The 12,049-nt window shown below is 42.0% G+C and overlaps 1 protein-coding gene across 1 annotated transcript in view; it reads right to left on the bottom strand.

Annotated features, from left to right (window-relative positions):
• Nucleotides 1-12,049, bottom strand: part of LOC139392792 (pyridine nucleotide-disulphide oxidoreductase domain 1) — a 783,634-nt gene that overhangs the window by 422,277 nt on the left and 349,308 nt on the right. The gene's annotated exons all lie outside the window — the stretch shown is intronic.

The following is a 12,049-nucleotide window of genomic DNA, read 5'->3' as shown; positions in this document are numbered from 1 at the left end:
TATTTCTACATGGATACCCCTCAAGGCTTTCCTTTAATTTCATGCGCATGAACTGGAGCAAAGGCAAAAGGCAGGCCTTGCTCTTGCCCTTATCCCAGTAAGACCATGCCTTGGCTACAGGGAGAGAGACAATGTTCTGTTTAATCTGAGCGTATCCAGCCTTGCGGCTAGCCAGTCTGCTGCCTCTCGATTAGCAAGGTCGCAGAGCAACATCACCAGGACTCCACTGCAGGGGGGTTTATCGTTGCCACGCAGCCAGAGTCACAAGGCCTTTTGTTTGGGGTTGAGAGAGGTTTGGTTTTAGCCTACGGACTGAAGGAACTAAATGAGAGCCTGCGAGAAGAACAAAACTGCCTGCCTAAGGCGATACATCATGGGTTGTCAGTTGGTCTTTGGCGTGGGCAGATGGTGGTTGGTCTTGTGAATATTTGGAGCTTTACTGTATGTGGGAAGATGGAGGTTGACACGGGAGTACACTAGAGCAATGGTGGTGTCACCACAGCCAAGCATCACCTTTCTCTTCCTTTTATGTTGTTTGCATAGTGGGGCATGCAGAGGCTATAGACTGCCACTTGCTTCAGACAACTGCTAAAGATGCTGATAACAAAAACAATTTGCAGAGCCTTCCACACAATGCTTCTGACAAAGTTGACATTGACAGCTCCCACAGAGGGAGGATACATTCACAACCTCCACAACACTGCCACCCTCAGGTCAAAAACAGGAACTGCACCTTTTAAAGAGCGCAATGGGGCTTACTGAGATGTCCCAACAAAAATATAAACTCAACATGCAACAATTTCAACGATTTTACTGAGTTACAGTTCTTGTAAGGAAATCAGTCAATTAAAAATAAATACAGTGGCAAGAAAAGGTATGTGAACCCTTCGCATTAATTGGTCATCAAATTTGACCTGATCTTCATCTAGGTCACAACAATAGACAAACACAGTCTGCTTAAAACTTGAAACACACAAACAATTATACGTTTTCATGTCTTTATTGAACCCACCATGTAAACATTCACTGTGCAGGGTGGGAAAAGTATGTGAACCCTTGGATTTAATAACTGGTTGACCCTCCTTTGGCAGCAGTAACCTCAACCAAATGTTTTCTGTGGTTGCGGATCAGACCACTCCAGAAGGGGTATTTTCTTCTGTTGAAGCCATTCTGTTGTTAATTTACTTCTAAGTTTTGGGTCATTGTCCTGTTGCATCACCCAACTTCTGTTGAGCTTCAAATGGGGGACAGATAGTCTAACATTCTCCTGCAAAATGTCTTGATAAACCACTTTTCCGTCGATGATAGCAAGCTGTCCAGGCCCTGAGGCAGCCCCAAACCATGATGCTCCCTCCACCATACTTTACAGTTTGGATGAGGTTTTGATGTTGGTGTGCTGTGCCTTTTTTTTCTCCACACATAGTATTGTGTGTTCCTTCCAAACAACTCAACTGTAGTTTCATCTGTCCACAGAATATTTTGTCAGTAGCACTGTGGAACATCCAGGTGCACTTTTGCAAACTTCAGACGTGCAGCAAAAGTGTTTTTTGGAAGCAGTGACTTCTTCCGTAGTGTCCTCCCATGAACACCATTCTTGTTTAGTGTTTAACGTATCGTAGACCCGTCAACATGGATGTTAGCATGTTCCAGAGATTTCTGTAAATCTTAAGCTGACACTCTAGAATTCCTCTTAACCTCATTGAGCATCCTGCGCTGTGCTCTTGCAGTCATCTTTGCAGGATGGCCACTCCTAGGGAGAGTAGCAACAGTGCTGAACTTTCTCCATTTATTTTACAATTTGTCTTACCTTGGACTGATAAACATCAAGGCTTTTAGAGACCCTTTCCAGATTTATGCAAGTCAACAAATCTTAATCTTAGGTCTTCTGAGATCTATTTTGTTTGAGGCATGGTTCACATCAGGCAATGCTTCTTGTGAATAGCAAACTCAAATTTTGTGAGTTTTTTTTATAGGATAAGGCAGCTCTAACCAACATCTCCAATATCGTCTCACTGATCGGACTCCAGGTTAGCTGAATCCTAACTTCAATTAGCTTTTGGAGAAGTCATTAGCCTATGGGTTCACATACTTTTCCCAACCCTCTAATGTTTAAATTATGTATTCAATACAGACAAGAAAAATACAATTATTTGTGTGTTATTAGTTTAAGCACACTGTATTTGTCTATTGTTGTGACTCAGATGAAGATCAGATCAAATTTATGCAGAAATCCAGGTAATTCCAAAGGGTTCACATACTTTTCTTGCCACTGTAAATTAGGCCCTAATCTATGGATTTCACAAGACTGGGCAGGAGTGCAGCCATGGATGGGCCTGGGAGTGTATAGGGCTCACCCACTGAGGTGAGGCCCAGCCAATCAGAATGAGTTTTTCTCCACAAAAGGGATTTATTACAAATCAAAATACTCCTTAGTTTCCTCAGCTGTCCGGGTGGCTGGTCTGAGACGATCACACAGGTGAAATAGCTGGATGTGGATGTCCTGGGCTCGATGGTTTCACGTGGTCTGTGGTTATGACGTACTGACAAATTCTCTAAAATGATGTTGGAGACGGCTTATGGTAGAGAAATGAACATTAAATTCTCTGGCAACAGCTCTGGTGGACATTCCCTAAGTCAGCATGACAGTTGCAAGCCCCCTCAAAACTTGAGACATCTGTGGCATTGTGTTGTGTGACAAAACTGTATTTTAGAGTGGCCTTTAATTGTCCCCAGCACCAGGTGCACCTGTGTAATGATAATGCTGTTTAATCAGATTCTTGATATCTGTTAAGTGGTTAGGTTATCTTGGCAAAGGAGAAATGTTCACGAACTGGGATGTAAACAAATTTGTGCACAACATTTGAGAGAAATATGCTTTAATCCGCGTGGAAAAATTCTGGAATCTTTTATTTTAGCTCATGAAACATGGGACCAACACTTTACATGTTGCGTTTATATTTTTGTTCAGTATATATATATGTTCAAACAGACAAACAAACAAAAGCAGCTTATTTAGGACAAACTCGTCAAATCAACCCTTTAAAAGTAGTTTAACATGAGGGAGCACCAAGGTCAGAATCTGCAAAGCCAATTTCCTTATTGCATGGTAACAAGTGGCCAATGCTGTTTCGGAAAGAATTAAGCTGTTAACTTTGTAAAACAATAATACCATCTTTGTTGTGTGGTTATATAAATACTTCAAAGTGCGTACATATTATTTGAAAGTGATAATAACATTGCTCAACAGGCACATGCTGAATTTCCCAAAAGTAGCCCGAAATGGGTATTATGGAATATATTGCAATCGAGTCACAAGATGCCCTCAGTGGCTGAGAAAGACCTATCACTGAACACATTGATCCTGTGTAAAAGCCCATGGCTAATCATGTTCATTTAACCTTGTAAGTGTGGGAGGCCCATAAGGTGACCACCCACTGCGCACACCAGGTAATTTCAACGTGGATAATTGGTTAATATTTGATTGAGACGTTGATCAATGAGATTACAAGCGACCTTCACCCACTCAAAAAGACAGCCAAAAGTTCCGTTGAATTTTCAATGTGTCATCGCTAAGCTTTCAATCATCTAAAAGCACAACCACATTCCAATGGAAAAACAATGTCCGATTTGTCGGTTTAGTTGTCCCCCAAATGTCTATCACTGCGCTTTCAACCATTCAAAAGCACAGAAAAGTTTAAATGGTGGTAAAATGTTGATGATATTTTGTTTATTTACACAACAGATTAATGCTATTAGTATGCTTCATCTAATAGCAGAACCAAAAAAAACTGGATAGCAGTTGAGATTACATTAAAAGTTAGTGTGGCGACCTATGCATGCACACTTCATATAATTACATAAGAAGACATTTATAGTTACGGTAACCTCAAAATGGATGTGTTACTCATTTTAAGGTTGAACGTTACATTAGTTTGTAATAGCCGTACCTTTAAGGCTATTTACTGAATTATTTTCATTGAACCTTTATTTAAAAGTCAGTTAAGAACAAATTCTTATTTACAATGGCAGCCTAGGAACAGTGGATTAACTGCCTGGTTCAGGGGCAGAACGACAGATTTTTACCTTGACAATGCAACCAAATATCAACATTTAAAGGATATTTATCTCCTGCTTTAGATAATTCCATCTGTGCCACTGACTTAGTCTGGCTTTAAACGCAATTTGTCTACAAATTAATAATTGATATGTTGGATTCACATTTCCATCTCAACAAAAAATACACATTAAAGAATAGGTCTAAATGAAATTAAACTTTATTTAAAGTGCATTTAAAGTTTGATTGGATTAAATCCTATTCTTTAACCTCTATGGGATATATATATTGTTTTCTTTGTATTATCTTTTACCAGATCTAATGTGTTGTATTCTCCTACATTCATTTCACATTTCCACAAACTTAAAAGTGTTTCCTTTCAAATGGTATCAAAAATATGCATATCCTTGCTTTAGGTTCTGAGCTACAGGCAATTAGATTTGGGTATGTCATTTTAGGCGAAGGGTCCTTAGATTGGTGGTTGAGATGGAGACGTGAATCGAATATAGCAATTATTAATGAGTAAATTGGAATTAAAGACAGTTCCATCTGTGCCCCTGACATAGTCTTCCTTAAAATGTTGATATCCGGTTGCGTTGACAACCAAACACAATTCAATACATTTGAAATGAACCTGAGGTTGAAACCCTAGGCTTATTGTGTTGTCTATTTGTAGTTGAATTCTGAATTGATACAATGGCTGTTATGTAGGCCTAAATAGCATGACCCCCCCCCCCCCCCCCCCCAAAAAAAAACATACAAAATAATTTAGCTTTTGTCTCTCTGTGTTTCATAAATTTGGCCTCCGTTGATGAAAACAAGATAAAATATTAGCCAATCAGCATTGAGCTAAATTGAGTGAGCTCAGCTGTGAATGCTCCCGGGGCACCAAAAATAAGTGCCAAGGGAAACAATTCACATCACAAGCCAAAGATCATTATTGACGGAAAAAATCTTGAATTGTTGCATCTCGTTGTGTTGTTGTCCTCCGGTGGCTAGCTAGCTAAAATCGTTCTTTCCTAAATTAGCCATGGTTGGAGATAGAGACTTAGACTTAAATCTCCATACTGGCCATTGATTATAACAGCGATTCTGATCCAACCATAAATTCATACATTGTGCCCCATGGCCTGAGAGGATGGAAGTTCAACATGTAGCTAGATGTAGTATACTAAGGTTAACTAGCTGGTCTAGCATGGTCGTTGCCCATGAAAGGAAGTTAGGCTAGAGTGCAAGTATTTTAGCCAGGTAGCCAACGACAACAACAACTAAAAGCATGTACTGTATAACAGAGTCATAGACCGTTTAGGCAACATGAAAGAGGAGGATGGCATTGGCATTTCTCTACAAGTAGAGTGAGTCAACATGTTTTTCTACTTGCACACGCACACACACACACACACACACACACACACACACACACACACACACACACACACACACACACACACACACACACACACACACACACACACACACACACACACACAGAAATCAATACCGCCATCATATTTAGCTTACGTTGATTGGATTAAATCGTTTTTGGTATGTCACTGTATTAGACTAATCATACAGTGCATTCGGAAAGTATTCAGACCCGTTGACTTTTCCCACATTTTGTTACGTTACAGCCCAATGGTCCCTCTGACAGAGCTCCAGAGTTCCTCTGTGGAGATGGGAGAACTTTCCCTGCAGAACTCCACCAATCAGGCCTTTATGGTAGAGTGGCCAGGTGGAAGCCACTCCTCAGTAAAAGGCACATGGCAGCCCTCTTGGAGTTTGCCAAAAGGCACTTAAAGGACTCTCAGACCATGAGAAACAAGATACTCTGGTCTGATGAAACAAGATTGAACTCTTTGGCCTGAAAGCCAAGGAAACCTGTCACTCTCCCTTCGGTGAAGCATGGTGGTGGCAGCATCATACTGTGGCGCTGTTTTACAGCGGCAGGGACTGGGAGACTAGTCAGGATCAAGGGAAAGATGAACGGAGCAAAGTACAGAGATATCCTTGATGAAAACCTGCTCCAGAGCACTCAAGATCTCAGACTGGGGTGAAGGTTCACTTTCCAACAGGACAACGACCCTAAGCACACAGCCAAGACAACGCAGGAGTTGCTTCGAGACAAGTCTATGAATGTCCTTGAGGGGCCCAGCCAGGGCCCGGACCTGAACCCGATTGAACATCTCTGGAGAGACCTGAGAATAGCAGTGCAGCGACGCTCCCCATACAACCTGACAGAGCTTGAGAGGATCTGTAGAGAAGAATGGGAGAAACTCCCCAAATACAGGTGTGCCAAGCGTGTAGCGTCATAACCAAGAAGACCTGAGGGTGTAATCGCTGCCAAAGGTGCTTCAACAAAGTACTGAGTAAAGGGTCTGAATAATTATGTCAATGTATTTCAGTTGTTTGTTTTTTAATAAATGTGCAAACATTTCAAAAATCCAGTTTTTGCTTTGTCATGATGGTGTATTGTGGGTAGATTGATGAGGAAAAATAACAATGTAATACATGTTTGAATAAGGCTGTAAAGTAACAATATGTGGAAAAAGTCAAGGGGTCTGAATACTTTCCAAATGCATTGTAGGCTATTATATTATGTTGGAATGTTGAAGTTGAAATGGTGCTGGAACAGTGGAGGCAGCTTCTGTTTTCTTTGCGACTTGTGGTAAATCAATGGCTCTAAATCAATACTTGTAAATCAATAGTTGCTTAGCAGTCCGAAAATGTCAAAAACATTACCTTACGTGACTATGCTATAGGTCACAAGCTGTTTGTTACATGCAATGTTTTGTGAGCTTCACCAGATAGATGTTGTTCTCCGGTTTTGTAATGAAACAAATGTGTGGTTGAATTTATTCTGCCACTTTGTCTTCTTATTGTCTCGGCCTTAGACCTATATGTCACGGTGTCAAGGTATATACGAACTAACAGGTTATAAAGCAAACAACGCAATTATCACAACACATACAGTGGGGAGAACAAGTATTTGATACATTGCCGGTTTTGCAGGTTTTCCCACTTACAAAGCATGTAGAGGTCTGTAATTTTTATCATAGGTACACTTCAACTGTGAGAGACGGGATCTAAAACAAAAATCCAGAAAATCACATTGTATGATTTTTAAGTAATTCATTTGCATTTTATTGCATGACATAAGTATTTGATCACCTACCAACCAGTAAGAATTCCGGCTCTCGCAAACCTGTTTGTTTTTCTTTAAGAAGCCCTCCTGTTCTCCACTCATTACCTGAATTAACTGCACCTGTTTGAACTCATTACCTGTATAAAAGACACCTGTCCACACACTCAATCAAACAGACTCCAACCTCTCCACAATGGCCAAGACCAGAGAGCTGTGTAATGACATCAGGGATAAAATTGTAGACCTGCACAAGGCTGAGATGGACTACAGGACAATAGGCAAGCAGTTTGGTGAGAAGGCAACAACTGTTGGCGCAATTATTAGAAAATGGAAGAAGCTCAAGATGCCGGTCAATCACCCTCGGTCTGGGGCTCCATGCAAGATCTCACCTCGTGGGGCATCAATGATCATGAGGAAGATGAGGGATCAGCCCAGAACCCCATGGGTTGTGCCGTGGCGGAGATCTTTGTGGGCTATACTCTGCCTTGTCTCAGGATGGTAAGTTGGTGGTTGAAGATATCCCTCTAGTGGTGTGGGGGCTGTGCTTTGGCAAAGTGGGTGGGGTTATATCCTTCCTGTTTGGCCCTGTCCGGGGGTGTCATCGGATGGGGCCACAGTGTCTCCTGATCCCTCCTGTCTCAGCCTCCATTATTTATGCTGCAGTAGTTTATGTGTCAGGGGGCTAGGGTCAGTTTGTTATATCTAGAGTACTTCTCCTGTCCTATCCGGTGTCCTGTGTGAATTTAAGTATGCTCTCTCTAATTCTCTCTTTCTCTCTTTCTTTCTCTCTCTCTGAGGACCTGAGTCCTAGGACCATGCCTCAGGACTACCTGACATGATGACTCCTTGCTGTCCCCAGTCCACCTGGCCGTGCTGCTGCTCCAGTTTCAACTGTTCTGCCAGTGATTATTATTATTTGACCATGCTGGTCATTTATGAACATTTGAACATCTTGGCCATGTTCTGTTATAATCTCCACCCGGCACAGCCAGAAGAGGACTGGCCACCCCACATAGTTCCTCTCTAGGTTTTGGCCTTTCTAGGGAGTTTTTCCTTGCCCCCGTGCTTCTACACCTGCATTGCTTGCTGTTTGGGGTTTTAGGCTGGGTTTCTGTACAGCACATTGAGATATCAGCTGATGTACGAAGGGCTATATAAATACATTTGATTTGGTTTGATTTGAACTACACGGCAGGACCTGGTCAATGACCTGAAGAGAGCTGGGACCACAGTCTCAAAGAAAACCATTAGTAACACACTACGCTGTCATGGATTAAAATCCTGCAGCACACGCAAGGTCCCCCTGCTCAAGCCAGCTCATGTCCAGGCCGTCTGAAGTTTGCCAATGACCATCTGGATGATCCAGAGGAGGAGTGGGAGAAGGTCATGTGGTTTGATGAGACAAAAATATAGTTTTTTGGTCTCAAATCCTCTCGCCGTGTTTGGAGAAAGAAGAAGGATGAGTACAACCCCAAGAACACCATCCCAACCGTGAAGCATGGAGGTGGAAACCTCATTCTTTGGGGATGCTTTTCTGCAAAGGGGACAGGACGACTGCACCGTATTGAGGGGAGGATGGATGGGGCCATGTATCGCGAGATCTTGGCCAACAACCTCCTTCCCTCAGTAAGAGCATTGAAGATAGGTCGTTGCTGGGTCTTCCAGCATTACAACGACCCAAAACACACAGCCAGGGCAACTAAGGAGTGGCTCCGTAAGAAGCATCTCAAGGTCCTGGAGTGGCCTAGCCAGTCTCCAGACCTGAACCCAATAGAAAATATTTTGAGGGAGCTGAAAGTCCGTATTGCCCAGTGACAGCCCTGAAACATGAAGGATCTGGACATGGTCTGTATGGAGTAGTGGGCCAAAATCCCTGCTGCAGTGTGTGCAAAACTGGTCAAGAACTACAGGAAACGTATGATCTCTGTAATTGCAAACAAAGGTTTCTCTACCAAATATTAAGTTCTGCTTTTCTGATGTACCAAATACTTATGTCATGCAATAAAATGCAAATTAATTACTTAAATCATACAATGTGATTTTCTGGATTTTTGTTTTAGATTCCGTCTCTCACAGTTGAAGAGTACCTATGATAAAAACAGACCTCTACATGCTTTGTAAGTAGGAAAACCTGCGAAATCGGCAGTGTATCAAATACTTGTTCTCCCCACTGTAGGTTGTAATATGCCTTTCTTTTCTGGATTGCCTTCCCCTGTGATTTTACCCATGCACTGCTGCTGATAGAGACGTGTCTAATCCACAATAGCTGCTAATCAGCACTGCAGTAAGAGACCCTAAGCCTATTAACTTGCTGCAACAAGGCAGGAGCCTAAAGTAGAATTTCAATGTTAGTGCAGGAGACAATGTGCAGCACTACACAGGCAACTGCTGCCAATACCTATAGGTGCTTATAGAGATGGGGAAAGCACATTTGTGAAGAGGAGAGAGGGAGGAAGCAAGAGAGGGATTGAGGGAGAGAGAGAGAGAGAGAGAGAGAGAGAGAGGAGAGAGAGTGTGACAAGAGGTTTAAAACCTTGTCAAAAGTGATTAAGGAGTTGCGCGTTACCCTGAGGCCTCTAAAAGAACATGGAGACAAAGAGGGAGGCATCTGGCTTCAGAAAAGGGCTGCTGTACTGTAAACTGATGAGAAGTGATTGTAACTGTACTATCGTTTAAATTAACAGCAGAATAGATATCAATACCAAGGTAAGCTATACAATACTGCACGGGGTTGATTGAAAACATGCCGCGATAACCGCTTCACTGTATAATCCTTCTTTGTTTCCTCATCTGATTAAACTTTTATTCCGACACCAAAATGTATACTTGTTTTGTCGGTTTAATCCTAACTGGGGGTGTTGCATTGTGTTGCCATTAACAGAGCCTCTGTAGTTAGAAGGGAAACCAAGGCCCCTCTCCCTGCATGGATTCACAACACTAATGGGGTGTCCTGAGGATCCTTCAGCACACATCAGACACTACTCAGCAGGGGGATCATAGTGACTAGTGAGAGTGATACGGGGGCTTGGTTCGAGATCTCTACTCGCACCCCTAGGCTGGTTTAGTGTCATTAGCATTAGCAGCACAGCCAGCGTTGTTCTCAGTTTAACCTCCTTCTCTCTCAGCTGCTGTGCTGCATGGCTATTCCTGTCCTGGATTGTTACAAATATACAGTGCCTTGCGAAAGTATTCGGCCCCCTTGTACTTTGCGACCTTTTGCCACATTTCAGGCTTCAATCATAAAGATATAAAACTGTATTTTTTTGTGAAGAATCAACAACAAGTGGGACACAATTATGAAGTGGAACGACATTTATTGGATATTTCAAACTTTTTTAACAAATCAAAAACTGAAAAATTGGGCGTGCAAAATTATTCAGCCCCTTTACTTTCAGTGCAGCAAACTCTCTCCAGAAGTTCAGTGAGGATCTCTGAATGATCCAATGTTGAGCTAAATGACTAATGATGATAAATACAATCCACCTGTGTGTAATCAAGTCTCCGTATAAATGCACCTGCACTGTGATAGTCTCAGAGGTCCGTTAAAAGTTGCAGAGAGCATCATGAAGAACAAGGAACACACCAGGCAGGTCCGAGATACTGTTGTGAAGAAGTTTAAAGCCGGATTTGGATACAAAAAGATTTCCCAAGCTTTAAACATCCCAAGGAGCACTGTGCAAGCAATAATATTGAAGTGGAAGGAGTATCAGACCACTGCAAATCTACCAAGACCTGGCCGTCCCTCTAAACTTTCAGCTCATACAAGGAGAAGACTGATCAGAGATGCAGCCAAGAGGCCCATGATCACTCTGGATGAACTGCAGAGATCTACAGCTGAGGTGGGAGACTCTGTCCATAGGACAACAATCAGTCGTATATTGCACAAATCTGGCCTTTATGGAAGAGTGGCAAGAAGAAAGCTATTTCTTAAAGATATCCATAAAAAGTGTTGTTTAAAGTTTGCCACAAGCCACCTGGGAGACACACCAAACATGTGGAAGAAGGTGCTCTGGTCAGATGAAACCAAAATTGAACTTTTTGGCAACAATGCAAAACGTTATGTTTGGCGTAAAAGCAACACCCTGAACACACCATCCCCACTGTCAAACATGGTGGTGGCAGCATCATGGTTTGGGCCTGCTTTTCTTCAGCAGGGACAGGGAAGATGGTTAAAATTGATGGGAAGATGGATGGAGCCAAATACAGGACCATTCTGGAAGAAAACCTGATGGAGTCTGCAAAAGACCTGAGACTGGGACGGAGATTTGTCTTCCAACAAGACAATGATCCAAAACATAAAGCAAAATCTACAATGGAATGGTTCAAAAATAAACATATCCAGGTGTTAGAATGGCCAAGTCAAAGTCCAGACCTGAATCCAATCGAGAATCTGTGGAAAGAACTGAAAACTGCTGTTCACAAATGCTCTCCATCCAACCTCACTGAGCTCGAGCTGTTTTGCAAGGAGGAATGGGAAAAATGTTCAGTCTCTCGATGTGCAAAACTGATATAGACATACCCCAAGCGACTTACAGCTGTAATCGCAGCAAAAGGTGGCGCTACAAAGTATTAACTTAAGGGGGCTGAATAATTTTGCACTGACAATTTTTCAGTTTTTGATTTGTTAAAAAAGTTTTAAATATCCAATAAATGTCATTCCACTTCATGATTGTGTCCCACTTGTTGTTGATTCTTCACAAAAAAATACAGTTTTATATCTTTATGTTTGAAGCAAAAGGTCGCAAAGTTCAAAGGGGCGAATACTTTCGCAAGGCACTGTATATATATATATCATTTAACTAGTCAATTAAGGACAAATTCTTATGTACAATGACATCCTACACCAGCCAAAC

Source organism: Oncorhynchus clarkii, chromosome 33 (genome assembly GCF_045791955.1).
Source record: "Oncorhynchus clarkii lewisi isolate Uvic-CL-2024 chromosome 33, UVic_Ocla_1.0, whole genome shotgun sequence".
NCBI lineage: Eukaryota > Metazoa > Chordata > Actinopteri > Salmoniformes > Salmonidae > Oncorhynchus > Oncorhynchus clarkii.
Note: the sequence above shows the minus strand (reverse complement) of the source record. Positions and strands in the feature narration are given on the sequence as shown.